This window comes from Eubalaena glacialis, chromosome 11 (genome assembly GCF_028564815.1).
Source record: "Eubalaena glacialis isolate mEubGla1 chromosome 11, mEubGla1.1.hap2.+ XY, whole genome shotgun sequence".
Classification (NCBI taxonomy): Eukaryota; Metazoa; Chordata; class Mammalia; order Artiodactyla; family Balaenidae; genus Eubalaena; species Eubalaena glacialis.
In genome coordinates this window covers 89,328,300-89,342,930 of record NC_083726.1, presented here as the reverse complement: position 1 = coordinate 89,342,930, position 14,631 = coordinate 89,328,300, and positions in this window count along the sequence as shown.

Genomic DNA, 14,631 nt, shown 5'->3' with positions numbered 1-14,631 from the left:
TGTTGGTGTCAGATTGTGACCAAATACATACACTAATTGAGACACCTTCCCTATGAACTCCTAATATTATTTTATACTGCACACTTGAGAATGCATCCTGTAAGTAGGTGACCATAAGCCCTGGTTTAGAGGCCACTTGTCTCAGCCTAATTCTTTCTCTTTCTCTCTCTTTCTTATTGAAGTACAATTGACCTACAACACTGTGTTAGTTCCTGGTGCACAACATAGTGATTTGATATGTCTATACATTTCAAAATTATCACTACAATAAGTCTAGTTACCATCTGTCACCATACAAAGTTATTACAACATTATTGACTATATTCCTCACACTGTACATTTCATCCCTGTGACTCATTTATTTTGTAACTGGAATTTTGCACCTCTTAATTTCCCTCACCTATTTCACTCATCCCCCACTCCCCTCTCCTCTGCCAACTACTTGTTTGTTTTCTGTATGTGAGTCTGTTTCTGTTTGTTATATTTGTTCCCTTGTTTTTTAGATTCCACATAAAAGTGAAATCATATGGTATTTGTCTTTGTCTGATTTATTTCACTTAGCATAATACCTTCTAGGTTCATCCATGTTGTTGCAAATGGCAAGATTTTATTCTTTTTTAAGATTCCATCATACACACACACACACACACACACACACACATTCCACAGTTTCTTTATCCATTCATCTATCAATGTGTACTTAGGTTGCTTCCAAATGTTGGCTATTGTAAATAGTGCTGCAATGAACATAGGGGTGGGTATATCTTTTTGAATTACTGTTTTCCTTTTATTCGGAAAAATACCCAGGAGTGGAATTCTTGGATCATATGATAGTACAATTTTTAATTTTTTCAGGAACTTCCATGCTGTTTTCCGTAGTGGTTGCACCAACTTACATTCCCACCAACAGTGTACAAGTGTTCCTTTTTCTCCACATCCTCACCAACACTTGTTATTTCTTGTCTTTTGGATAATAGCCATTCTGACAGATGTGAGGTGATATCTCACTGTGGTTTTGTTTTGCATTTCCCTGATGATTAGTGATGTTGAGCATCTTTTCATGTGTTTACTGGCCATCTGTATGTTTTCTTTGAAAAAATGTCTATTCATGTCCTTTTCCCATTTAATCAAGTTTTTTTTTTAATGTTGAGTTGTATAATTTTGGATATTAACCTCTTATCAGATATATGGTTTGCAAATATCTTCTCCCATTTAGTAGGCAGCCTTTTTATTTTGTTGGTAGTTTCCTTTACTGTGCAAAAGCTTTTTAGCTTGATTTAGTCCCATTTGTTTATTTGTGCTTTTGTTTCCCTTGCCTGAGGACACATTTCCAAAAAATCATCACCAAGATCAATGTCAGGGAGCTTACAGCCTATGTTTTCTTCCAGGAGTTTTATGGTTTCAGGTTTTACATTAAGTCTTTAATCCACTTTAAGTGTGTTTTTCTGCATGGTGGGAGAGAGTAGTCAATTTGATTCTTTTGCATGTAGCTGTCCAGTTTTCCCAACCCCATTTATTGAAGAAGCTGTCTTTTCTGCATTGTATTTTCTTGCCTCCTTTGATGTAGGTTAATTGCCAGTCTAAGTGTGGGTTCATTTCTGGGCTCTCTATTCTTTTCCATTGATCTATGTGTCTGTTTTTGTGCCAGTATCATACTGTTTTGATTACTGTAGCTTTGTAGAATAGTTTGAAGTCAAGGAGCATGATACCTCCAGCTTTGTTCTTCTTTCTCTACATTGTTTTGACTATTGGGGGTCTTTTGTGTTTCCATACAAATTTCAGGATTATTTGTTCTAGTTCTGTGAAAAATGTCATTGGTATTTTGATAAGAATGTCATTGAATCTGTAGATTGCCTTGAGTAGTAGGGTCATTTTAAATATATTAATTATTCCAAATCCATGAGCACAGTCTATCTTTCCATTTCTTTGTGTCGTCTTCAATTTCTTTTCTCAATGTCTTATATGATTTATTCCTAAGTATTTTATTCTTTTCAATGCAATTATAACTGGGATTGTTTTGTAAATGAGTCTTTCTCTACTTCCTGGACCTGGATGTTTATTTCCTTTCCCAGGTTAAGTAAGTTTTCAGCTAATATTTCTTAAAGTAAGTTATCTGCCCCTTTTTCTCTTCTCCTTCTGGGACCCTTACAATGTGAATATTAGTATGCTTGATGTTGTCCCAGAGGTCTCTTAAACTGTCCTTATTTTTTTAAAAATCTTTTTTATTTTTTCTCATCACCTTGGATGAGTTCCACAACTCTGTCTTCCAGTTTGCTGATCTGTTCCTCTGTACCATCTAATCAACTATCATCTAATCTTTTTTCAAATTATTCCCTCTGTGCTGGGTCTTGAGTGTGTGAGAATTTCATGTGAGATTTTGCATGTGCCCTTTAAGAGTGGAGTCTCTGATAGCACAGGGGACTCTACTCAGTACTCTGTAATGGCCTATGTGGGAAAAGAATCTAAAAAATAAGGAAAAAGAGAGAGAGTGGATATATGTGTATGTGCAACTGATTCACTTTGCTGTACACCTGAAACTAACACAACATTGTAAATCAACTATACTCCAATAAAAATTAAAAAAAAAAAAAAGAATGGAGTCTCTGTTTTCTATAGCCCTCCAGCTCTCCTGTATGTAGCCCCCCCACTACCCTCCAGCCTTCAAAGCCAGCTTTCCCAGGGGGCTTATCCTCCTGGTGCAAAACCCCCAGGCTGGGGAGCCTGATATGGAGTCTGGACCCCTCGCACCTTAGGGAGAACGTATGCACTTGTGATTATCCTCTCGTTTGTAAGTCACTTACCCTGGGGGTGTGGGTCTTAACTATACCATGTCTCTGCCCTTCCTGCCTGTCTTGCTGTGGTTCCTTCTTTATGTGTTTAGTTGTGGAAATTTTGTTCCTGCTAGTCTTTAGGTTGTTCTCATTGATACTTGCTCTGTAAATAGTTGTAATTTTGGTGTGCCTGTGAGAGGAGGTCTTCCTACTCTGCCATCTTGGCCACCTCAGAATAATTCTTAATATGGCCCTTTTACTCTCAAAAGTGTGCTGTTTTGACAATAAATTATATGGTATTTCTATATAAAGTTTCTACCCTGGAAAACCAGTTAATCCAAATTTTTTTTTATTCATTAGGAGTTTTTAATATATTTTTTGGAGGATTCTTGGATATGAATTTATTCTCCATATTAATATGAGTTTTTAATAGTCAAAATGGTAGGGTGAATGGGCATACAGAACTGGAACATTGAGGTGAGTCCTACAATACTGAAATGGCAACATGTATAAAGAATAATGAGGGACTTCCCTGGTGGTCCAGTGACTAAGACTCTGCGCTCCCAACAGGGGGCCAGGGTTCAATCCCTAGTCAGGGAACTAGATCCCACAGGCCGCAACTAAGAGTTTGCATGCCACAAGTAAAAAAAGGTCCCACATGCCGCAAAGAAGATCCTGCACACGGCCATGAAGATCCCGCGTGCCACAACTAAGATCCGGCGTGGCCAAATAAATAAATTAAATAAATAAATAAATATTAAAGAATAATGAAATGTTTATATATTTTGGTCTTGATCATATGGAATACAGGAGGATGGGCATGAGGATTGAATCAGGTTATTATTTTAATAGTGAACTGTTGGGAGAAAATGAAATATCTAAAGATAGAGGACTGATTAATTATATTACAGCATAAACCCTACTGGTATGTTTTGTAGCCACTAAAATTATGGTTATAAAATATTAAGTAAAATCAGAAACAAAAGTATACCTATTTCGGGACTTCCCTGGAGGTCCAGTGGTTAAGACTCTGCGCTTCCTCTGCAGGGGGCATGAGGTTCGATCCTTTGTCGGGGAACTAAGATCCTGCACGCCATGCGTGGTGCAGACAAAAAAAAAAGTATACATATTTCATATTAAGGTGGGAAGGAATTCTCTAAGATTAAAAATAATGGTAGGAACATACATGAAGAGATTAAGAATTTATGTTTGTAAAAAAATACAATGATAAAAATAAAAATATAATGCATACAAGAAACATCTAACTTATTAAACATATCTCAGATATGTAAAGAGTGTTTAGTAATTAACGAGAAGAAGGCTAATACTCTAATAGGTAAATGAATAAGGAAATCACAACACACATACACACAAAGCCCTGTGGCCAATAAAAAAATTTTAGAAAATGCTCAGGCTCACCAGTTATTAAAGAACTGTAGTTTAAAGCCATATTTTCCTCATATAAAATGTTTTGGTGTTTGAAGTGACTGACTGACTTATAAGGCAGCAAGGGTTGATCTTATAAAACTAAAGATATAGAAGATTTAAAGCATATCTCTATATAAATAAGTCTGCAATACTACTCAGATGAGGGATTGGGCAGCCTTGCAAGCACAGAGTAAAAGGTCCACAAGGAGAACCTTGGTAATGCTCACTCAGCCACTGTCCAGGGAAGAGAGGGAGATGTAGCCTTCTGACTTGGAATATATCCATGGTGATGACTGGCAAGTTGATCCATAATGTAGAGTTAGATAAAAGGGGCAGGAATAATAATAATGATATACCAATAATAACAATAAACATTGAACGCTATGTGCTAGGCCTTGTGGTAAGTGCTTTACATGCGTTTTAAAATTCTCACCAAAAACTCTTGAGAGAAATTTCATTATTTGTATTTAGTTCACAGATGAAGAGACATCAGTACTTGAATCCAGATCCTTCTGACAACAAATAACATATAAGATTTTTAAGTAGTTTTTCACTCAAGAGATATGTATTAGACCTGTATTAGATTCATGAGAATTTAACAGAGGGGAAGACAGATGACTCGTCCTTTTAGAGCTTTAATTTATAAAAAGTCTTTAATCCATTTTAAGTTGATTTCTGTGTATGGTGTAAGATAGTGGTCCAGTTTAGTTCTTTGCATGTGGCTGTCCAGTTTTCCCAATACCATTTATTAAAGAGATTATCCTTTCCCCATTGTCTAGTCTTTGAAGCCATCTTTCTGATGCTGTTTCTGCTGGCAAACAAGCCATGGAAATGTGTCAAGAGGTGAAAAGGGTGACTGTAGGGGCCAGACTCAGTGTTCTGGTGTCTAGTGCTGAGAGGCAGTTATGGAAGTAGTAGAAGCAGCTATGGTTTGCTGGTTCCAGCTTTCTGATCCCCCTATTACTGAACCACAGAAGCTCCAGTGGCAACCCCTTTACTCCTACTCCTTTGTTCCTTCCAACAGTCATGATTCCTTATTAAATCCCTTGTCTTAAATACCTGGAGTTGTTTGTTTCCTGCACTGAATCCTGACTGACATCTCAATTCTCATTTGACTCACTTCACTCTCCTGGTTCTAGTTTCATGCTCCCTAAGCAGCCATCCTATCATGATTTGATAGGCAGTCTGTGTAATGGCTAAGTATAATCTCTGGAATAAGATTTGGGATCAGATCTTCTACAATGATCATAGGCAAGTCACTTAACCTTTAGGAGTCTCAGTTTCCTTACTGTAAAATATTAATAGTGATGCTAATGTACCTCACAGGGTTGTCATGGAGATTAAATGCCACCTTGTATAAGTGCTTTGTACATAATAAAAGTTGATAAATGACAGTTGTGTTATTCCTATTGTTGTTGATATTACTAATGTGTGTCTGACTTTCACACACTTTCTTTGGACTCTCAAAGCAGAGGACAGGCCCTCATGACCTAATCAAAGCCCTGTTCTTAGACATCACTGTTACTATATATCTGTAAGATGATATATTTTGTAGTCGTTAAAATAATTTTTAGAACAATTTTCCACAACATACATAATGGGTGACATTCACATGCATGAAAACCACATGACCTTTGCTTTTACCTCTCATTCCAGAAAGCATGTTAGAATTCACATGAGCAAAAATGCCATTGTTATTGCAATACATCTATGTATATATGCATTTGTAATTTATGCTATAATTTGTTAAATAAAAGCAAAGTGATTCACAAATTTTATACATTTCCATTTTCTCACTGCTCAACTGATGATGATATTTTCTCAACTTTCCTGAATAATTTTCTCTCTTTACCTGGTGACAACTGCTGTTCTCTGATTGGACCCCCGTCACTATGCTGTGGACTGGAAAATGTCTCCAGGCAGAAAGCTGAGGTGATCGTAGGGCTCACTTCATTTTATTCTCTTCTCTCAGTGATCAAAGTCCTGGAATGTCTGTTGTCTCAGGTCTAAAGCCAGTTGTTTCACATATTTTTGTTTAGTTTTCTAGTTATTTACAGTGGAAAGACAAGTCTGCTACCAGTTACTCCATCTTGGTGGAAGTAGAAGTGCCTCTATAAATATTTTTGATTGAATCATAAAATGTGAGAGGAATTATTAGAACATAATCTCTGTTTTTCTACCAAATTTCTTTTGTGGTTCCTCAGGCACTGAAGATGACTCTTCCTTTGGGTCTAAAATGTCAAGATTATAGTTCTTGTCCCTTTGATCTTTTCCCTGCAGGTCTTGGATCCCAAATCACCACCAGGATGACACTAAGTTTCTTAGGATAAAAAACAATTTTAAATTTACCACACATGGTAGTTTTTAATGGCTTTTTAGTTTCTTAAGGCATACATGTAATCCTTCTTACTTCAAGCCTTAACTAACTTAATCCTTGATTTTTCTCATTCTTTTTTGACTTCTTTTCTTTTGCTCACTCTTCTTATTAGCAGTCTACTTTTTTTTTAACATCTTTATTGGAGTATAATTGCTTTACAATGGTGTGTTAGTTTCTGCTTTATAACAAAGTGAATCAGCTATACATATACATATAACCCCATATCTCCTCCCTCTTGCATCTCCCTCCCACCCTCCCTATCCCACCCCTCTAGGTGGTCACAAAGCACGGAGCAGATCTCCCTGTGCTATGCGGCTGCTTCCCACTAGCTATCTATTTTACATTTGGTAGTATATATAAGTCCATGCCACTCTTCCACTTTGTCCCAGCTTACCCTTCCCCCTCCCCGTGTCCTCAAGTCCATTCTTTACGCCTACGTCTTTATTCCTGTCCTGCTCCTAGGTTCTTCATAACCTTTTTTTTTTTTTAGATTCCATATATATGTGTTAGCATACGTTATTTGTTTTTCTCTTTCTGACTTACTTCACTCTGTATGACAGACTCTAGGTCCATCCACCTCACTACAAATATTTCTCAATTTCATTTCATTTTATGGCTGAGTAATATTCCATTGTATATATGTGCCACATCTTTATCCATTCCTCTGTTGATGGACACTTAGGTTGCTTCCATGTCCTGGCTATTGTAAATAGAGCTGCAGTGAACATTGTGGTACATGACTCTTTTTGAATTATGGTTTTCTCAGGGTATATGCCCAGTAGTGGATTGCTGGGTCATATGGTAATTCTATTTTTAGTTTTTTAAGGAACCTCCATACTGTTCTCCATAGTGGCTGTATCAATTTACATCCACCAACAGTGCAAGAGGGTTCCCTTTTCTCCACACCCTCTCCAGAATTTATTGTTTGTGGATTTTTTGACGATGGCCATTCTGACTGGTGTGAGGTGATACCTCATTGTAGTTTTGATTTTCATTTCTCTAATGATTAATGATGTTGAGCATCCTTTCATGTGTTTGTTGGCCATCTGTATGTCTTCTTATTTGCAGTCTTATTTTCTCTCAGGCAGTCTCTTTTCCATCACATTTTAACATTTAAAGACATGCATTTACATTGATTTTTTTTTGGCCATGCCCTATCGCTTGCAGGATCTTAGTTCCCTGACCAGGGATTGAACCTGGGCCCTTGGCAGTGAAAACATGGAGTTCTAACCACTGGACAGCCAGGGAATTCCTGCACTTACATTGATTTTACAAAATATTGTTCCCAGAAAAATTGACAGGATGCACATGCAAGCAAGAAGGGAATGATTTCTTTTAGACACCACCGGGATTCAGCACAAGATGGAAAGGACCTGGAAGCCATTCAAAGACTGGATAAATTGCCAATTGGCTGGAACATTGGAAAGTAAATTGGGATTTCCCACATGTAAAAAATATTAAAGAGACATGAATAGAAATAAGACATCTATTACTTTTCACTAGAAACATAACTATTATTTTTAATTTTTTCACTAGGAGAGAATTTTATTTTAAAAGTGTCATTTTAAACTTCATCCTCCTCCCCAAGCAGTGCAGACACTTGTGGATGGTTAACAAATGTCATTACCCCCAAATTTGGGATTTTGCCAGTCAATTTTGACGTCTTCTGAAAAAATAGTTGGTAGAGTGTGTTATATTACTGTTCTACTTTCAAAATCTCCTCTCTGGCTTGTTCGTTAAGTCTGTCTGTTTCATTTTCTACTTCATCAATACGTTCAATTGCTTCTTGCCATTCTTTTTCTTCCTTCAGCAAGTTCAGAGAAGCAGACGTTTCCTCTGGCCTGGAGGCAGGAGTCAGTCTCGGTTTCTTTGCTTGGGGTGGAAGTGAAGACTGGTGTTTGGGGACCATGCTGAGAGAAAAGCCAAGAATCCACCCAAGGGAAGAGGCACGTACCAGGAACTCTGAGAACGAGAAAGGTAACTCTTTAATACATAATGAGACCTATGACCTCAGCCATTTGGCCATCATATCCTAGGATCAACATCAAAAGCCTATGGATCAAATTTGAGGCATTTAGATAGGTCCAGTTTTCTTCCAGAAGACAACCATTGCTATCAGTTTCTTTCGTATCTTTTCAAATATATCATATATAACACTAATAAAGACATGCTATACAGACTGTTCTGCATCTTTCTTTCTTATTTAACATTATATCTTGGCAAAGTTACTAGTCAGTACAGGAAGAGCACCCTCATTCTTTTTTATAATCTCATGAAAAGCTGTAACTTAATTTATTTTCTGTTTTAGTTGAAATATAATTGACATATAACTTTATATTAGTTTCAGGTATACACATAATGTTTTGATATTTATATATATTGTGAAATGATTACCACAATAAGTTTAGTTAGCATCCATCACCATAGTTACAAAGTTTTTTTCTTGTGATGAGAACTCAAGATCTACTTACTTAGCAAATTTCAAATATGCAATACAGTATTTTTTTTTAATTAAAAAAATTGTTTGTGATAGTTTTTCTTTTTTCTTTTTTAAATTTTATTTATTTCTTTTCTTTTATTTTGGCTGCACCAAGTCTTAGTTGCGGCACGTGGGATCTTCGTTCAGGCACGTGGGATCTTTTTTGTTGCGGTGTGTGGGCTTCTCTCTAGTTGTGGTGCATGGGCTCCAGGGTGCGTGGGCTCTGCAGTTAGTGGCACGTGAGCTCTCTTGTTGAGGTGCGCGAGCTCAGTAGTTGTGATGCTCAGGCTTAGTTGCCCCGCGGCATATGGGATCTAGTTCCCTGACCAGGGATTGAACCTGCATCCCCTGCATTGGAAGGCGGATTCTTTACCACTGGACCACCAGGGGAGTCCCCACAATACAGTATTATTAACTATAGTCACTTGCTGAACATTACATTCCCATGACTTATTTATTTTATTTTATTATTGTTATTATTTTTTTATTTGGCCGCACCATGTGGCATGTGGGATCTTAGTTACCTGACCAGGGATCGAACCTGTGCTCCCTGCAGTGGAAACATGGAGTCTTAACCACTGGACCACCAGGGAAGTCCCTCATTCTTTTTCTTATGGCTGAATAATATCCTATTATGTATATATACCACATTTTCTTTATCCATTCATCTATTGATGGACACTTAGGTTGCTTCCATGTCTTGTCTTTTGTTTAATTTGTTTAACCAATACTGATGATCAATAGCACTAATCTTTAGCTAGTACAACTCCTGCTGCATGAATCATCTTCCACATACTATTTGATATATGTACTAATGCATCTGTAGTATGAATTTCTAGGAATTCAATTGCTGATCAAATGATACGTAATTTTAACTTTTATAGGTATTGGCAATTTTTCCCAGGAATATGAGAGTGAATAATGTGTCCTTTATAATACTGGGTATTGTGCTTTATAGTTAGGAGGAACTCACATATTCATTTGTTGATCCAGTTAACCTCCAATTAACCTTTGTAAAATCACATAAAGCAGTATATGTGGTGGAAATGTGAAATATATAATCTTTAAGACTAAAGCATTATGATTATTCTCAATACTAAATTCAAAATCAGCTCCTGTTAGACAAATGAGTTTATGGGTTTATTGCTTACTTGTCCTTGCCTGGGCACAGTGAGATAACAGAGGTGAGCATTCCATCTAAACTTCACCCTAAGCCTATAAACTTGCATCATACTAACTGCAATGGCTTTGGCTTCAAAATACATTCACTTTAAGATAGAAGAGTAATGTTAGGTTTTATAAACCAAAAAGCAAGAATAAGTCATTTTCATAGGACCTGTTTGTTCAGATGAAGAACAAAGCTTCCAGGTGTGCTTCTTTGGATAAAAAGATATTCCTGTTAATGCCTCAAATGAAGTCAACCTACTGAGCAAAGATATAGTTCAGTGTCCTCTCCAGTTGAAAACATTTAGGGTGTAAATGAAATCCTATTGGCAGGGAAGATGGCAACAGTATGTCCAGAGCTCTGAAGTGAAAATATACAAAGGCTAAAGAGTGGACGGTGGTTGCAACTATTGGGCAAGAGGGTCCCTCAGGCAGCCACCCCTGTGGGCACAGGGACAGGAGTTGCTCCTGCCCTGCACTCCCTCCCTCTGCCTTTCACTTCCCAGCTGCCAAGATCTTGGAAGCTTTGAAGTTCAGCAAAGAAGGTAAATCCATTGAGAACAGTCTGTAAACGTCCTAGAAAAGCATCCAACACTTTGTTCTCAACAAATACTGACTGAATGAATGAAGAAATGATGTCAAGCAATATCCAGATATTACCTGCACTCTGCCTGTCCCCTGCCTGAACCTGGGATTCTTCCACTGAGTGAGTGGTCCTGGGTCCCACATTGGCATTGCTCATTTGGTTGATGAAGACATATTGACAGAGTTGTTGTTGCTGTGTGGCTGAGAGGGTCCTGGTGTTCTGGCCTGGTGTCAGGCCTGAGCCTCTGAGGTAGGACAGCCAAGTTCAGGACATTGGACCACCAGAGACCTCCCAGCCCCACATAATATCAAATAATGAGAGTTCTCCCAGAGATCTCCGCCTCAATGCTAAGACCCAGCTCCACCCCGTGGCCAGCAAGCTCCAGTGCTGGACACCCTATGCCAAACAACTAGCAAGACAGGAACACAACCCCCCTCCATTAGCTGAGAGGCTGTCTAAAATCATACTAAGTTCACAGATACTCCAAAACACACCACCGGACACGGCCCTGCCCACCAGAAAGACAAGTTCCAGCCCCAACCCAACAGAACACAGGCACAGTCCCCTCCACCAGGAAGCATACATAAGCCACTGAACCAACCTCACCCACTGGGGACAGACACCAAAAACAATGGGAACTACGAACCTGCAACCTGCAAAAAGGAGACCCCGAATACAGTAAGTTAAGCAAAAAGAGAAGACAGAGAAATATGCAGTAGATGAAGGAGCAAGGTAAAAACCCACCAGACCAAACAAATAAAGAGGAAATAGGCAGTCTACCTGAGAAAGAATTCAGAGTAATGATAGTAAAGATGATCCAAAATCTTGGAAATAGAATGGAGAAAATACAAGAAACGTTTAACAAGGACCTAGAAGAACTAAAGAGCAAACAATGATGAACAACACAATAAATGAAACTGAAAATTCTCTAGAAGGAATCCATAGCAGAATAACCGAGGCAGAAGAACGGGTAAGTGACCTGGAAGATAAAATAGTGGAAATAACTACCGCAGAGCAGAATAAAGAAAAAAGAATGAAAAGAATCAAGGACAGTCTCAGAGACCTCTGGGACAACATTAAACGCACCAACATTCGAATTATAGGGGTCCCAGAAGACGAAGAGAAAAAGAAAGAGACTGAGAAAATATTTGAAGAGATTATAGTTGAAAACATCCCTAACATGGGAAAGGAAATAGTCAATCAAGTCCAGGAAGCACAGAGAGACCCATACAGGATAAAGCCAAGGAGAAACACACCAAGACACATATTAATCAAACTATCAAAAATTAAAAACAAAGAAAAAATCTTAAAAGCAGCAAGGGAAAAGCAGCAAATAACATACAAGGGAATCCCCATAAGGTTAACAGCAGATCTTTCAGCAGAAACTCTGCAAGCCAGAAGGGAGTGGCAGGACATATTTAAAGTGATGAAAGGGAAAAACCTACAATGAAGATTACTCCAACCAGCAAGGATCTCATTCAGATTTGAAGGAGAAATTAAAACTTTTACAGACAAGCAAAAGCTAAGAGAATTCAGCACCACCAAACCAGCTTTAAAACAAATGCTAAGGGAACTTCTCTAGGCAGGAAACAAAGAGAAGGAAAAGACCTACAATAACAAACCCAAACCAATTAAGAAAACGGTAATAGGAACATACATATCAATAATTACCTTAAATGAAAATGGATTAAATGCTCCAACCAAAAGACATAGACTGGCTGAATGGATACAAACACAAGACCCGTATGTATGCTATCTTCAAGAGACCCACTTCACACCTAAGGACACATACAGACTGAAAGTGAGAGGATGGAAAAAGATATTCCATGCAAATGGAAATCAAAAGAAAGCTGGAGTGGCAATTCTCATATCAGACAAAATAGACTTTAAAATAAAGACTATTACAAGAGACAAAGAAGGACACTACATAATGATCAAGGAATCAATCCAAAAAAAAGATATGACAATTGTAAATATTTATGCACCCAATATAAGAGCACCTCAATACATAAGGCAAATGCTAACAGCCATAAAAGGGGAAATCGACAGTAACACAATAACACTAGGGAACTTTAACATACCACTTTCACCAATGCACAGATCATCCAAAATGAAAATAAATAAGGAAACACAAGCTTTAAATGACACATTAGACAAGATGAACTTAATTGATATTTATAGACTATTCCATCCAAAAACAACAGAATACACTTTCTTCTCAAGTGCTCATGGAACATTCTCCAGGATAGATCATATCTTGGGTCACAAATCAAGTGTTGGTTAATTTAAGATAATTGAAATCGTTATCAAATATCTTTTCTGACCACAATGCTATGAGACTAGATATCAATTACAAGAAAAAACTGTAAAAAATACAAACACATGAAGGTTAAGCAATACACTACTAAATAACCAAGAGATCACTGAAGAATTCAAAGAGGAAATCAAAAAATACCTAGAGACAAATGACAATGAGAACAGGGCAACCCAAAACCTATGGGATGCAGTAAAAGGAGTTCTAAGAGGGAAGTTTATAGCAATACAATCCTACATTAAGAAACAAGAAACATCTCAAATAAACAACCTAACCTTACACCTAAAGCAATTAGAGAAAGAAGAACAAAGAACCCCCCAAAGTTAGCAGAAGGAAAGAAATCATAAAGATCAGATCAGAAATAAATGAAAAACAAACAAAGGAAACAATAGCAAAGATTAATAAAACTAAAAGCTGGTTCTTTGAGAAGATAAACAAAATTGATAAACCATTAGCCAGACTCATCAAGAAAAAAAAGGAGAAGACTCAAAGCAACAGAATTAGAAATGAAAAAGGAGAAGTAACAACTGACAATGAAGAAATACAAAGGATCATGAGAGATTACTACAAGCAACTATATGCCAATAAAATGGACAACCTGGAAGAAATGGATAAATTCTTAGAAAAGCACAAACTTCTGAGACTGAGCCAGGAAGAAATAGAAAATATAAACAGACCAATCACAGGCAATGAAATTGAAACTGTGATTAAAAATCACATTCCAGGGGCTTCCCTAGTGGCGCAGTGGTTGAGAATCTGCCTGCCAATGCAGGGGACACGGGTTCAAGCCCTGGTCTGGGAAGATCCCACATGCCGTGGAGCAACTAGGTCCGTGAGCCATAATTACTGAGCCTGCGCATCTGGAGCCTGTGCTCCGCAACAAGAGAGGCCGCGATAGTGAGAGGCCCGCGCACTGCGATGAAGAGTGGCCCCCACTTGCCGCAACTAGAGAAAGCCCTCGCACAGAAACGAAGACCCAACACAGCCATAAATAAATAAATAAATAAAATTTAAAAAAAAAAAAAAAAAAAAAAAAGCTAAACTTAAAAAAAAAAAAAAAAAAAAAAATCACATTCCAACAAACAATAGTCCAAGACCAGATGGCTTCACAGGCGAATTGTATCAAACATTTAGAGAAGAGCTAACACCTATCCTTCTCGAGCTCTTCCAAAATATAGCAGAGGGAGGAACACTCCCAAACTCATTCTACGAGGCCACCATCACCCTGATACCAAAACCAGACAAAGGTGTCACAAGAAAAGAAAACTACAGGCCAATATCTCTGATGAACATAGATGCAAAAATCCTGAACAAAATACTAGCAAACAGAATCCAACAGCATGTTAAATGTATCATACACCATGATCAAGTTGGGTTTATTCCAGGGATGCAAAGATTCTTCAATATATGCAAATTAATCAATGTGATACATCATATTAACAACTTGAAGGATAAAAACCATATGATAATCTCAATAGATGAGAAAAAGCTTTTGACAAAATTCAACACCAA